The sequence below is a fragment of the Syngnathoides biaculeatus genome, chromosome 7, assembly GCF_019802595.1.
Source record: "Syngnathoides biaculeatus isolate LvHL_M chromosome 7, ASM1980259v1, whole genome shotgun sequence".
Lineage (NCBI taxonomy): Eukaryota > Metazoa > Chordata > Actinopteri > Syngnathiformes > Syngnathidae > Syngnathoides > Syngnathoides biaculeatus.
In genome coordinates, this window is record NC_084646.1 from 5,009,558 (window position 1) to 5,025,369 (window position 15,812).

The window sequence follows — 15,812 nt, forward strand, 5'->3', positions numbered from 1 at the left end:
AAAAAATTAAAGATAATCATGCTCACTTTTGATTGATAATGTCAAGTAAGAATTGAAAAATTTTTTGACTGTGGTTGTAGTTTGCTGTGGTGTAGAGCTGCTCTGCATCATACTGAGAAGTGTTTCTTAACTTTTGCTCACTTTACGTAACAACATGGTTATAAATACTAAAGGGTTGCATAATAATGCCGATGTCTGTTGCGTCCAAAATGGAGTTTGACCAAAATTTGCAGGAAATGCTGGAGTTACAGCTGCCTTCAGCCAAGATGTTTGCTTCCTTGACGAGATATCACCTCAGTGAATTGCAAAAGAGTAAATTGCATGGTTTTTTGGGTTTTTTTCCACTTTTTTTTTTTAACGTTTTTGTCAAAATGTTTTTATCCATATGAATTGGTTAATTTGTGTCTTATTTTTCTACTTGGATATATGGTTCAAAATGTCTTATTTTATAAAACATTGCCTTTACAATTTTACGATAGTTATGGTAAGAAAAAAATTTATAAATTACCAAGAAAAAACATAAATATTGCAGGTAAATACGTAATTGTATCCAAATACTTGTAATATTATATAAAAAAATTTAAAAGTGATTCGGGGGTGGGAGGGGGTTAGGTCACAAAAATGCTATTTTTTTCCTACTGTATAATAAAATATGCAATATTCTGCAACATTATATGAGTTGCAATTTCATGTGAATTTTACAAGGGGAAAAAAATTCCAAGCAAAAAAGTAATTTTACAGGAGGAAAACATTATAAGAGAGTTTTAGTAAATGAGTAGAAAAAAGTTGTCAAATGTAGCATTTTAACTGTCAACTAATGAAGTATAAAAGAAATCAACTATTTTGCTGGATTATTTTTGAGACCTTATTGAACTCTCTAAAATGGTCCAAATCCTCAGGATTTCTTAACATGATGTTTAGATTTCTGTAGTCCTCCATGAAATCAGAGTAATTATCTTTGATGAAGATTAGACGCTTACAAACATCTTGGTTGACTTTGGAAAAGAGTGATCAAAATTCCTGCTTGTCTTCTAATATGTTACAAACCAAACCAGCAACTGAATCATACATTTTTTTTTGTGCATTTGCTGCATTGTCAATTTGAAATAATGTCCTGTTTTTTGAAGAAAGGGATGGAAAAATATATATGTTTTTAAATCTGATTCATCAAAGATAAATTGGTTATTAAAAATGGCTTGCAGCCAGAATAAATTCTCCTCACCCACCACCCGTTCTCCAGTAATGTAAAATCTTTTTTTCTTGGTAATATGAGGATTTGGATTCACAGAATCTTTTCTTGTACGAATTCCTACTTATTCGAACGCATGCCTCGCTCTTCAGACTGAACTCATTGTTCATATTTCTTCGCTTTCCTCGCTTGCAGCGTCCAAAACTAGCGCCTTCGTGACTTGGTGTGTTCCTCTCGTCTTCATCTTCGTCTTATTCTGCTTTTGTGACTCACACTGACTGACTGAGGCGGCGACGGCAGCGTGCCAGCAGCTGACTTTGCGAACTGTAACCAGCTTTGCGACGTCTCTTCTTATCTTTGGTGATTAGTTTATCGGCGTAACTATCTGGTTTTGCCCTCCCGGCGGCTCTCGCTACCCCTCCGCCGCCGACGCGGATAACACGGTCTCGCTCGGTTCTAATTGAATTGACGTCAGTCGCCCTGCTTCGGAATCTTGACTCCTGACCCCTCGTGGCGTGCGATCGTTGGTCTGGTTCAGCCTCAAGTAATTAACCGTTTACCGCACCTTGATCAAAAGATGCGCTCACTTTTAACCTTCTTTTCTGGGTAATGAGCTGTATTTTTTGCTGCCTTACATAAACCAGATTTAAGCACATTTCGCCTCTTTCCCAGACGTTCACATGCGAATGAATGTGAAAGCGCTGCGTGGTTCTTGGTGCTGGAGAAGTGTGCCCCAACATACTCTTATTTTGAAAGGCACCTCCCTGCACAATTTTTAATAGTCTGGGTCAAGATTTTTGCAACCCCAGGGAGGAACAAATGTAGTTTTCATTTTCTTTTCTTTCAACTTTGGACAACTTTATTCACCGTGAAATATATATATTTATTTTGCTCATCTAGAATGGAGAGATATGCATATTTCCTCGATTGGCCCGCTGCCGATGGAGTTGACACTTGGCAGGAGAAGTCACCTTCACAGAAAACCTATTGAAGTGCCATTTACAATTGTTGGCCTCTGTTTTTGCAGCTCATAGGGGATGGAAAAAAAAAAAAAAAATCACACACCACAGGGAAATCACTGAGGATAATCTTCCAAAGAAATCCCACAATCGGCCTTTTGCTGATTTTGATCGGAAGGGAGGAAAAAAATTCTAAAATTGACAATTTTTTAGTATGCGAGTGTCCTGCTTTCAACATGCAGTGATGCCTCGGTTCTCAACCACAATCCATTCCGGAAAACAGTTCGAGAAGTGATTTGTTCAGTAACTGAATCGATGTTTCCCATTACAATGAATGGGAAATAGAAATAATGCGTTCCAGGCCTAAAAAAATGTGGCTTTTTAAAGCTTTTTTTTTTGTTTAATTTTCCTAATAATAAACTGCATAGTACAAATACATGTATTGTTTAAATACGTTATCTAATAAAATAATTTAAGAATTGTTTATTATTTGCTTAAAATGTATGCTTTAGTAGTAGAGTACGCTAGGCTGGGAGCGCATTGCCGTATCTGTAGCGACTCGGCCCCCAGCCTTGTAAACTTTTTTCATTAACAAAAGTGCAGAATAACTTTAAACAAGCAACTTGCTTTCTTTGGAGCCATGATTGGGGGTTAATACGGTAGTCCTCGATCAGAAGAAAAACAACAATCACTACCGGGACACGTCTGTGTACAGAGGCTGCGTTATACAGAATATCAACAGTCCGCTGGTTGCTCCGCGCACGTTATGTTATTTCCGGGTTTTGTTGGGGGGCGTTGGAGTACCGAATTTCCTTCAAAAACAAGCAAAAAAATCTCAATTTTCATTCAAAAACCGATTTGTTCGAAAACGGGGACGTGCGAGAACCGAGGCTTTACTGTATATACTTTTTAATTGCAAGTTTTATTCCCGTCATCCTCATGAATTTCAAATCATCCCCTCGTTTTGATTGCTTTTGTTCTCTCTTTTTCCAATTTATGTAATTTTTATCAATACGCCCAGCCTCAACTTTAATCGCATTCAAAACTCTAGTAATAATAAACAATGTGTGTTTGAAGCTGGGAGGGGATGGGGGGGGGGGGTGTCACCCCTGAAATTACATTAGGACCTGCGGGGTCAGGTTTAAATTTAATGGCTGGACTGAGGCTAAATGAGCTGAATTAATAGGGTCTGCTCCTAGCACTTACACGCCTCCTGAACATACATTTTGTGTCTCCCACAATGTGTGCGGGCGGGTGGGTGGTGGTGGGGAGGGGGTCGATGTGTGTGTTTGTGTGTGCGTGCACCAGTCATTATTAATTGGGTCATACTTCCACCACTTCATCCCCTCACAAATGTGTAAGTAGGTTTGTAGGACACAGAAAGCACGTCATGTATTTTTCAACTGACAGCAAATATGCATTTAGAAAAAAAATACAGCGAAGTTTAGTTCCCATTTAATTTTTTTTCTTTTTTTTTTTAAATTGGTAGTTTGTCTTTGTGCACTTATCACATTTTTTGCAGACACAAGCAGAATATCAATGACATACAATACATGTCCCAAGGAGATGCTTTATTGCATGTGTGCACCAGGCTAAACGTTGGCTTAGAATTAAAGGGCAATTCCCCCATGTGTTCATTGAGCCAGCCTTGTGCAGAGCTGAAACACGCCCCCCACCCCTACGCCCACCCCCCCGTCAACACACACACACACACACACACACACACACACACACACACACACACCACTCCCAACCTTACTTCCTTGCTTCCTTCCCCCCCTCTAAGCCTTAGCTCATTAACCCCCACTTTCGCTGTCGACTAGTTCCTGACAAACTGGTGTGGACGTGCACGTCTCTCTTGTCATGTAATCACCGTCCCTTTCCAATCCCCTTCCACCCAGCACATACACACACACACACACACACACACACACAACCGCACACAGCTCTGGACTGGACTCCCGACAGCAACAGGGGTCTGGCTCCCCGTGAATAAAGTCCATCAGTCCGACATGAATGGGTGCAACCCTGCGAGAACAAAGACGTGCGTCTGTGCGCGTGTTACTATTGTCACTAATTGAGCCCGTTTTTCCACTCTACAATAGAACCTCTCGGTGTCGAGCGCAATGAGTTCCAGGTTGCTGTTCTCATTTGGAAATCTGTTTTTCCACCACTGAAATAATAATGTAGCTGTCATAAAAAAAACATGACATGTAAAAGCGATATTTTAACATTACTAACCCCAAGTAACATTCGAAGACAAGTTAAGCAAGTCATGACTAAGGTGATATGAAAAGGTGACAGACGTGGCACACTATTACTTTTTGGCTGTATTTACATTTTATGGTTGAAGTGACCAACTTCCAATTATTTCTTATAGTTGGCTGTCTGGAGTAGAGTTTTGAAGCTGTTCTCGTATCTCTATTTGATCTGATTCCAATTATCATAACGATTCAATTTCATACGACCGGCGACCAGTTCAGGGTGTAGTCTACCTTTCACCGGAAGCTAGCTGGGATTGGCTCCAGCTTTCCCGCAACCCTCGTGAGGATAAGGGGCTTGGATAATGACATCACACATCACAATGCATCACATTTTTTTTGTTAGTTGGATCTATACAGTAAAGCCTCGGTTTTTGAACGTCCCGGTTTTTTAACAAATCGATTTTCAAACGAAAATTTCAAGATTTTTTTTTTTTTTTGCTTCTGTTTTCGAACGAAAATTGGAACTCAAATGCCACTGAAAAAACTCGGAAATAACATATTGCGTGCGGCCAGATCAGCTGACCCACCCACGATGCGCTTTATTGTCAATTCGAACGCCCCCGAAAAAAACCTGGAAATGATATAACGCACGTAGTACAAGCAACACACTTTTGTTATTCTGGATAACGCAGCGTCTGTACACAGACGTGTCCCGGTAGTAAATGTTGTTTTTCTTCTTTTGGAGCACGACCGTGTTAACCCCAATCATGGCTCCAAAGATGGCAAGTTGCTTGTTTAAAGTTATTCTGCACTTTTGTTCATTAAAAAAAGTTTACAAGGCCGGGAGCCGAGTCGCTCCAGATATGCCAATCCACTCCCGGCCTAGCGTACTCTACTACTAAAGCATACATTTTAAGCAAAAAAAATAAATATGTTTCTTAAATTATTTTATTATATAAAGTATTTAAACTATACATGTATTTCCACTATGCAGTTTATTATCAGGAAAAGCTTAAAAATGCTTTAAAAAGCCAAATATTTTTAGATTTGGAACGCATTATTTCTTTTTCCATTCATTGTAATGGGAAACATCGATTCAGTTTTCAAGCAATTCACTTTTCAAACTGTTTTCTGGAACGGATTGTGGTCGAGAACGGAGGCATCACTGTATTAGTTTTTTGTTGTTGTTGTAATCAATAGGTGCAGGTATTAGGTATTGTAACAAAGGTATTATACCCTTTGTGCAACATGGCAATACGAAGGGATCTTACCACAACTCCAGCATCCTCAAGTGTTGAAGCCTGCCGGTGTCCACTACTGAATACGGCCTTGTCTCAACACCCCTTTGCTGAGTGTGTGTAACTTCTAGAGACAGATTTATTCCAGAAATCTCCTAGCATTCCGAATCGCATGACCTCAGGGGTCTGTTTGCGACCCGGTTAAATCTTTATTTGGCTTGGCTGACTCTGGGGGGGGATCCGAGTTAGGCAGGATGTTTTGATGCGGATTATCCAGATGTCACAAGGTTTTTTTTTTTTTTTTTTTTTTTCCCGAAGGTCGCGTAAGCGGCGCAAATGTAAACCGAGCAGTGACTCACTGACTTGCACTTTTTGACTCGAGCGTCCACGTTACACTTCAATAAATGCACAGGAAGCTGCAAAACTGTCACTGCTGCATTTGTGGGAAGTTCATCGGAAATCCACACGCGCATGAGTAGCATGATATTTTTTTCTCCCAATTATATTGTCTGATTAACAGAGGCCCTGTAGCTCAGTGGTTAGAGCACTGGTTTGATAAACCAGGGGTTGTGGGTTCGTATCCCACTGGGGCCTCCACTCCCTGAGAAGGGTTGCGTCAGGAAGGGCATCCGGCGTAAAACTTGTGCCAAACATATGTGCGTTCATCTGAGATGACACGCTGTGGCGACCCCGAAAGGGACAAGCCGAAAGAAACTTACCTTTATATTGTCTGATTAACCCAAATTAATGAGACCCGGTGGAGCTGCCGGTCTCTTTTCTTTCCTTTTCTTACCTTAAATATTTTTTGCTCCATTCCTCTATCTCCATTTCTTCACGCTCACTGCACTTCCTTCTTGACACGACTTCGTCCTCTTTTGCATTCACTGTCGCTATCTCCGCCAAGGAGGTTATAGTTGAATCTGCGTTATCTACAACTTCCTACATACAATTAGCTTTGTCAATGCTTCCCAAACATTTTTGTTTTTGCAGCACTCCCCCAACATTATCCCTTTGTAATCATCAAAAACATGAACAAGTCCTGGGTATAACCATAATTCGCACCGTAATTCCCGGCCTACAGAGCGCACTTGATTATAAGCCTCACCCAGGACATTTGTAAAGGAAATACCACTTGGTACATACATACACCGCAGCTGTGTAAAAGCCGCAGGTGACCACATTGAAACCCACATTGAAACACGAGATATTTACAAAGAAAGAAAGTACACACGCAGAGAGTTTAACGCTAGCGCCGCGCTAACGTCGTGCTAACCCTAACAAAAAAATATATATATTATGCCGGTAAAAATCACAGCCATGACAGTAACAAGTTAGTGCAACCCTAACAGGGGCGGACTGGTAAAAGTCACTTCCTCGGCACATATATTCCACCGGCCTCCCTCTTACCTTTTCGCTCGAGTGTACCGTTGCACAAAATTGCACAAATTAGCCGCATCACCGCATAAACCGCGGGATTGAAAGCGTGTGAAAAAAGTCGCAGTTTATAGGCCAGAAATTACGGCAATAATGAAAAGTGTTCATGGTGGCCTTGCCGCCCTGTCCTATCCCCCCACCCCACACACACACACACACATACACAAATCACTTTGAAAGCGTTATATTTGTTGTACTTTTTATCTGTACTGGCTAAATAGTTGCAACCTTAACCCAGATGTGGACTTTGTTTTTGTTGTCAATTTACCAGCGTAATGTTTCATGAACTCGGTCTTCGTGTTGGTTTTGTCCTCGCTCGTTTCCCTTCACACTATTTGTTTCTGCCGTGATCTTTTATTCAAACAACTGACAGCAGATAGAAATACAAACAAGTTTAATATGCACAGAGCAGCGCCGATTACGGTTGAAGTTATACAGTTATTGTGGTATATTTGTGTGTGTGTGTGTATATGAGAGAGACGGGGGGGGGGGGGGGGGAAGAGATTTATAACTCGCTGCTGGCCTACATAATGTAAGTTGGCAAGAGCTTCCAGCATCACACTGTCTGCCTGCTTTTCTTCGACACCCCAGGTCCCGGCAGACGGCCATGCTGAAATTGGAAGTCTGTGTGTGTGGAATTTTCCTATGATACTGGAGTGGTTCATTGCTTCGATTGTGCTTATGAAGAGTGACACTGCGAGTATGAGGGGAATGTGTGAACGAATCTTTTAAGATGCGTTCCTAGCGGTCACGCGAGTGTCGTGAAAAGTTGATCGACGAAGGATGCGGTATGAAACGGTTAAAATCAGATAAAGCGTGATAACATTTCAGTGACGTATTATCACAGTCTGAAATTTAACGATCGTAGCTTCTGTATTTAGGGTCTATGAGCAGTAGTTGTTTCGGCTTCTCTCATCCAGTCTTTATCACATATTGTGTCAATTTATATTTTGCAATTTTCTAATATTTCTCAAACATTTTTCATCCATCCATCCATCCATCCATGTTCCTTGCCGCTTATCCTCACAAGGGTCGCGGGGAGTGCTGGAGCCTATCCCAGCTGTCAACGGGCAGAAGGCGGGGTACACCCTGAACTGATTGCCAGCCAATCGCAGGGCACATGGAGACAAATAGCCGCACTCACAATCACACCTATGGGCAATTTAGAGTATCCAATTAATGTTGCATGTTTTGGGGATGTGGGAGGAAACCGGAGTGCCGGGAGAAAACCCACGCAGGCACGGGGAGAACATGCAAACTCCACACAGGCGGAGCCAGGGATCGAACCCTGGTCCTCAGAACTGTGAGGCCAATGCTTTACCAGCTGCGCCACCGTGCCACCAACTTTGTCATATTAAAGAAAATAAAACCGGATTGTGTATTTAAAACATACCTTAGCCTTTTAATCCACTATCTTAATGCTAATCGGAATGCTTAATGGGGAAACACCATAGGCGTGCTAACAACGGCCTGCACTCTGTCTCCGCATACATCATTTACCCACTTCAAAACATGGCTTTTCAGAATTATTTTTTTTTTGCACATTTAATTTTTTTTTCTCATTTTCTGGTTTTGATCTGATCAAGTTGTGCGTACCAAATGTGATTTTTTTTTATTTATGTTTTATGTTTTTTTCAAATTCTTCTTAGCAAATGTCTGTTTAACTCAAATGTTTCCAATGTGGGCTCTAAATTAAAAAAAATAATAAAATCTACACAGAATGTTACTGTAATGGAAGCTTGTGTGTTTTCACTCCTGAATGAATGAATGGATAGATGGAAGTGTGAACTTTCAGGCATAATAGCTCATGGTAGCCATTATGGTTTATTTCCGGTTATGAATCTCAAAAGAGTGGCACTAGCATTTATGACATCGTCACATCTGGCGAGTCTCACTAAACAAACACCGAGGTGGGTTTTTCTTTTGTTTATTGAGTTGCATTTGCCTCACAAAATTGCTCAAATTAGTCTTTAGTTTTATAAACCTGTTTTTTTTTTTTTTTTCTTTTTTTGAGGGTAGGGGGGGCTGATCACCCCAATCAAAGCTTGCAGCTGGCACTTCCTCTGCGGAGTTTGAAATAAAAGCTTTGGATTAAAAAAGACAGTTCCTAATTAAGGACCCTCCACTTTAGGCAGTATTAAGAAAAAAAAAAAAGGGAGGAAAAAAATTGCACGAATGACACATTAACCTCAATCTCTATGGGGATAAAATGAATACCAAGATGTTTGTCAATTTATTTTCGTCTCATTCATATACATCAGTCCATTTTCTATACGCTCTTCCTTATTTGAATCGCAGGTGGGAGGAGGCGTTGTTCAAACTATTCCGGTATCCTCTTGATATTCTCCGCAATGTTGTGCGCTTCCCATTTTGGTGTCAGCCACTTCTTTTCTTCCGACTGTTGTTCTTTTTCCGTCGTCGTCCTTTATATGTTTGGAACTCCGCTCTCGGCCGACGTCAGTTCACTCACGTTATCAAGAATAATACGATATTAGTCCACAATTGTCTTTGAATGGGGGGGTCCGCAAGAAAACAATTGTCATCTTAAGCCATTAGAACCCATTAAGTGGGATATTATATTTGCACTTTTATATGACGGCGAAACGGAAAACAACTTAGTGTCTTTTGCCTGTTTGAGGTGTGTGCGTGTGCTGGTAAAATTGAATTTGAATTGACAGCAGAGCTCACGAGATTGCGCTTCTATCTAATCAAATTTCATTTATACTGTGGCATTATATAGCGGCGTCACTTATTGGAGCCACGTGGGCGTCTTCACACCTGCTGTCGTTTTAATTTCATGTGAGAGAAATTGCAGCGGAAGGGTTGTAGCTTCTTTTTTTTTTTTTTTTTTTTAATCGTTCGTAAATTGAGATTGGCTCAAAGCTTTCCTTTGCAGATTGAATGAAACGGATGTCGAGTTAGGAAGAAGGATGATTGGGGGATAACTGCATTTTTTTTTTTTTTTTCCAAAGCGGTTCTTTGACATGTCAACTGCTCTGGAAAATGATCTGTTCCTATGTCAGTGACAAGTCATAATTAGAGCAAAAATTGTATGAAAAACAAGAGTTAGGCCATAAATATAACTCAATCAAATGCATCATCCATCCATCCATCCATCCATCCATCCATTTTCAGACCCACTTATCCTCACGAGGGTCACGGGGAGTGCTGGAGCCTATCCCAGTTGTCAACAGGTAGGAGGCGAGGTACACCCTGAACTAATTGCCAGCCAATCGCTGGGCACAATGAGACAAACAACCAATCACAGTCACAATCACACCTATGGGCAATTTAGAGTGTCCAATGAATGTTGCATGTTTTTGGAATGTGGGAGGAAAGCGGAGTGCCCGGGGAAAGCCCACGCAGGCACAGGGAGAACACAGGGAGGGCTGGGATCGAAACTGGGTCCTCAGAACTGTGAGCCGAACGCTGCTCCACCGTGCCGCCTAGCGGGAATACACTTACAGTAAATATGGGAAGGAATAGAATTCCAGTTACCATAATTTCCATCCTACAGTGTGCACCTGGTTATAAGCCTCACTCAGTACATTTGTAAAAAAAAATACCATTTGGTACATACATATGCCCCAACTGTGTAAAAGGCGCAAGTGCCCACATTGAAACCCACATTGAAACACAAGATATTTACGAAGAAAGACTGTACACAAAGTTTTCAAAGATTCAATACCTTAGCGTAAGATAGTAACAACACGGTAGCACCAACAAGGCTTGTTTAAAAAAAAAAAAAAAACTACACAGTAGCGACACGGTAGCATAACATTAACAGGGACGGTTTAAAAAAAAAACACATACCGGTAAAAGTCACTTCCTCTGCACATATATTCCATTGGTCTCACTCTTACCGTTTCCGCTCAAGTGCCCCCTTGCGGCCGTTAGAACAAATTGCACAAATTAGCCGCATCACCGCATAAGCCACAGGGTTGAAAGTGTGTGGGGAAAAAATTTCACGGCTTATAGGCCGGAAATTACGTTACATCGGCTATTGACTTTTTAAAAAATTACGTGATTACATGCTAATTACAGTCACGTGATTTATAAATATGGAGGCCACCGGTATATTTAGCACAGTATTTGCGGTTGTTTATCGACTTAAAAGTCACAGTTTGATTAAAAACAAGTTAATAAAAACTCCAGTGCAGGCGAGGTCTGGTCGGACGCCGCCATGTTTTGAAGTGGGTAAATGATGTATGCGGAGACAGAGTGCAGGCCGTTGTTAGCACGCCTATGGTGTTTCCCCATTATGCATTCCGATTAGCATTAAGATAGTGGATTAAAAGGCTAAGGTATGTTTTAAATACACAATCCGGTTTTATTTTCTTTAATATGACAAAGTTGGTGGCATAGTGGTGCAGCTGGTAAAGTGTTGGCCTCACAGTTCTGAGGACCCGGGTTCGATCCGGGAGTTTGCGTGTTCTCCCCGTGCCTGCGTGGGTTTTCTCCGGGCACTCCGGTTTCCTCCCACATCCCAAAAACATGGAACATTAATTAGACACTCTAAATTGCCCCTTGGTGTGATTGTGAGTGCGACTGTTTGTGTCTATGTGCCCTGCGATTGGCTGGCAACCAGTTCAAGGTGTACCCTGCTTCCTGCCTGTTGCAGCTGGGAGAGGCTCCAGCACTCCCCGGGACCCTTGTGAGGATAAGCTGCAAACGAAGTTGGATGGATGACAAAGTTGTACTAGGAGTGTCAAAAAAATGTTTTTCCCCCCCCACAAAGAATTTCTCACGATGTGCAAAACTGCTTTTTTCGTGTGAAGTGAATGAGTTTAATGCCACCATTCAGCACTTGTAGCTCAAAACTGCCCCAACGACAGATTGGTCACTTGTATCTCGTTCCGCCATTGTATGTGTAAAACGCAATAAAACTTATTTCCAGATCACAATGTACGCACAAAATTGAGAAACCGGCCGGTCCGCTGCTATAATATGTCGCCGGTGTAATGTTACCATGGCGACGATAAAGACTTTAAGTGTCAAATCCAAATGAACACGAGGCAGCTATTTTACTGTTGAATGGCTCCATCTTGAACCAAAGTGGTGCATGGAGTACGCGTTTTTATGATTCCAATTTGTGTTTCGCGGCTCTGTTGTTTGTTTCTGGTGTCGTGCGCATGTCGTCTTTGTGTTGTATACGCCGTGACGAGTTTGTTTGAGATATTCGCCGCATGCAAATGTGTGTTCATTAATGTGCTTGACTGCACCGCGAGCATTGATCCACATCGGACTCTCAGTGTGTACGTGTTTGTGTGTTTATTTTATTTTCTTTTTTTAAGCCAGTGTGGGTATCGATCTGAGGAGGCTCCCACTAGTGTTTATTCCTGCAGCAAGTGTTGAGTAATCCCCGTCTGCGTCTTCTCCGATGTCCCTCTTGGACAATTTATCTCGGTTAGGAGGAAAGGAACTCTAAAACGGCAGCCCTGCTTTCGCTCCACGTCCGACGGCTGGCCACGCGGGCTTCACTATTGAGCGCTTAGGTCCGTTTATGCACAGAAAAGCCTTTCGATTGGCAATATTTAGAGTCTGTCTGGTTTTGGAAGACGCCGCTATTGTCTTGTAGTACTGTCAGAATGGCGGTGTGAGCGTCGGCATGCCAAAAGTAGCTCCTATTATTAAACCACCCCCCCCCTCCAAAAAAAAAAAAAATTGCAAAAGTGCCAAAGTAATGAATTGCTAGCTGTAATTGGAAAAATAAGAGAAAATCTTCATGTTACAAGACATTTTATAAGACAAAAGTAGTAATTTAATAATGTCGGAGTAAAGTATACAAGTGGTAATATCTTTAAAAGGGTGTTTGTTTCTTTTTTTTGGACAAAATTTTGATTTCACAAGCGTAGTAATATCACAGGAAGCAGTGTTTGTAGTAATCTTACAAGAACTATACTTGTATTTTTGTTACAGTTAGGTTATTTTTTGGGGAAAGTGCAAAATTGCAGTCAATGTTATACTTTATAGACTTTTTTTAAAATAAATTCTTTATATATAAATTGTAAATTAGAAGTTAACAAGACTAAAAAAAACTAACTTTTAATTTACAACACTGTAAAAAAATTGTTAGAAGATGACACGCCGAAAAAGAAGAGGAAGTTGTAGAAGTTCTATAAGAATCAAGTCAAAATTGTCAGTTTTACAAGAAGATGCCATGTTAAATTGTAGTATTTCTAATACTTAAATCAATTTAACAAGAAACTTTATTTGTGTTAAGTCATATAAGAGTAATATTTTAGACAAATATTCAATGCATTTACTTTTTTAAAATTTTTTATTTTTTATTTTTTTTTTTGAACCTCCAGCTCCTGTCAACAATGTGATTCAATTTGATTATAGAAAAGATATAAAGCAGCTAAATCAATAAATGATTTTTTTTTTGTCACTGGCATTTGCCAGTTCGTTGACTTGCGTTAGTGACTTGCATTCACTGCCTGTGGGACTCTCCGCTCTACGCGTAAATTAGAGTAGCCCTAGTCACAGCAATTCTGTGCCCTTTTGTTTGATCTTGTCCTGTTGAGTTGTTAGTTTTTCCCCATGATCATCGGACATTGAATCCCGCCTAGCCTAGCGTTTCTGTACCTCTGCCTTGTCGGACTGCTATGACCCAGTTTCTGGAATAAACCACATTTAACATTATGCCTCTGCCTCAAAGTCCTGCATTTGGGTCCGCCCCCGTATCGCAGGTTTGTGACAACGGATGCTACACTTTACCCGAAAGTCTTGCCATTGAGCTTTCACTTTCCTTAAAAGAGCAGATCTGAGTGATTTATTCACTATTGCTAATTTCTACTCTTGTTTGACCGTGGAACAGAAAGATGACTCCTGTTATTAGGTTATGACCGGGGGTGGGGGGGGGGGGCAATCTTCATAATTCGCTGCGCCTTCAGCACTAGATGAGCAACAGACTTATCAAATTCTCCGCTGAGGGGGGGCGTCTGTAATGGGACTTTTAATACCAGAGTAGCTTTGGACCTCCCAACGAGACAGAGGCGGCGTGGTGGAAGATAGACGAAGGAGTCGAGTGACTTTAAGGCGACGGGAGGACGCTTGGCTGGAGGAGTTCTCTCACGCGCTCACGCGAGTGCGCGTCGGCCATGCTTCACCGCTCAACCCTGAACGAGAGCTTTTCCTCCCCCATGACAGCCATACTGTCCTCCATCTCCTCATTTTTCTTATTCAATCTTTTTATTAGTATGACGCCGCTCATCCCAAGTGCCGCCAAGGGGAGTGTGAAGTGTGAGTGGACACTAGGTATGCGTACGATGTGTATGCGCAGTGCTGGGGATTAAATAGAAAATATGAATCCACACAAGCATAACTTTTGAGTGCAATTTAATAACGTTGTAAAGGCCACTGTTTGGCAAATCACAGCAAACTCACTGATTCACTTTTGTTTTTGTTTTTTTGACAGCTGACCGGCAGAGTGAACTTCTGGAGATGACGCGGTGAAAGTTCATCGCTCACGGCCAGCCGCTCAACAGTAAGTGCTCAATTAAACATAGTCGTTTGCGATAGATGTACTTTAAAAAAATGGAGTGTCGATCCATCACTGAGTCAAGAATGGACTGAAATGGCTCATAGGAAAGTAATAATTGGAATCGTGCTCGTGGTTCTTCACATTTTTTGATGCTGCACTTTCCTGAAAAAAAAAAAAAAACAGTCGACATTCCATTGAGCTAAAAAGTAGCCAGAATATTAATAGTTAAAAAAAATAAAATAATCCCACACCAACTATTGATGAGGGCATGGCAAGGGAAAATAAATTTATTCTTTAATTAGGAGACCATTTTTGATAAATTGTTTTTTGCATAAAATTGCACATTTTTGTTGTAATATTTTGCTTTTATTTATGCAAAATGAGGATTTTTTTTCCCCCAGAATTGTTACGCCTTTAATTATTGTACATTTTTTTACTTTATCCTCACATGTAATTTTATCCATGCTAATTACATAATTTCGTTCTACTAAAATTTCAACACTTTTATTGTGATAACTGTTTTGTCATTTTCCGTGTTTTTTTTTTTCCTCATTTTTTTGTATGACTTTATTCTAAACCAAGGGTGTCAAACTGAATTTTCTCGTGGGCCACATTGTTGTTCCGGGTTCCCTTAGAGGACCGACTCTGGAATAAAAATATCTAACCAAATCATCATATTTACATCATCAATTTATGAACTAGTTTTGGAATCAGAAATCAACGGTAATGTGTTTTTCAACTGTTCACGTTTGGTAGGTAACTTAAAAATGCTTGTAATATCTCAACTTTATCATTCATGATATTTGACAATTTGAAATTTTGGTACAGATTTTTACAAGAATCATGAAAATTAAGACTCTAGATTTGGCTTAGCGGGCCAGATAAAATCATGTGGCTGGCCAGATCTGGCTCCGGGCCTTGAGTTTGACACCTATGTTTTAAACTTACAAACTTTATTACAACATTCTTCACTTGAATCATAACTTACAGTACAGTGTATTGCAACTTTATTATTGCAATTCTGTCATCACCAGCTCACGACCTCTTATTTTGAATGACTTTTTTTTTTTTCTCCTCCTCGTAATATTATGGATTTTATTCTCATAATTGACTTTTTTTATTTGCTTTTTCCCAGTCATCGTGGCCTTTGGAACTTGTTTTGAACTCCTGTTGTATTTTTCACCAGCGATTCATCGTTTTCCTCTAACATTTATAACATGGTAACGTCTCAACGTGCCCAAAGTGTGTCGAATGTTTGCTGCATGTGATCACACACGCGTGTGTGTGTTGTCTCGACTTTCC

General features: G+C 40.6%; 1 protein-coding gene across 3 annotated transcripts in view; it reads left to right on the forward strand.

The window, feature by feature from the left end:
* dab1a (DAB adaptor protein 1a) overlaps positions 1 to 15,812 on the forward strand; it is a 289,271-nt gene that overhangs the window by 38,196 nt on the left and 235,263 nt on the right. For all 3 annotated transcript variants that reach the window (XM_061824249.1, XM_061824251.1, XM_061824250.1), the window contains one exon: positions 14,445 to 14,513. The gene's annotated coding sequence lies outside the window, so the exon portion shown is untranslated. The remainder of the gene's footprint in view (positions 1 to 14,444; positions 14,514 to 15,812) is intronic.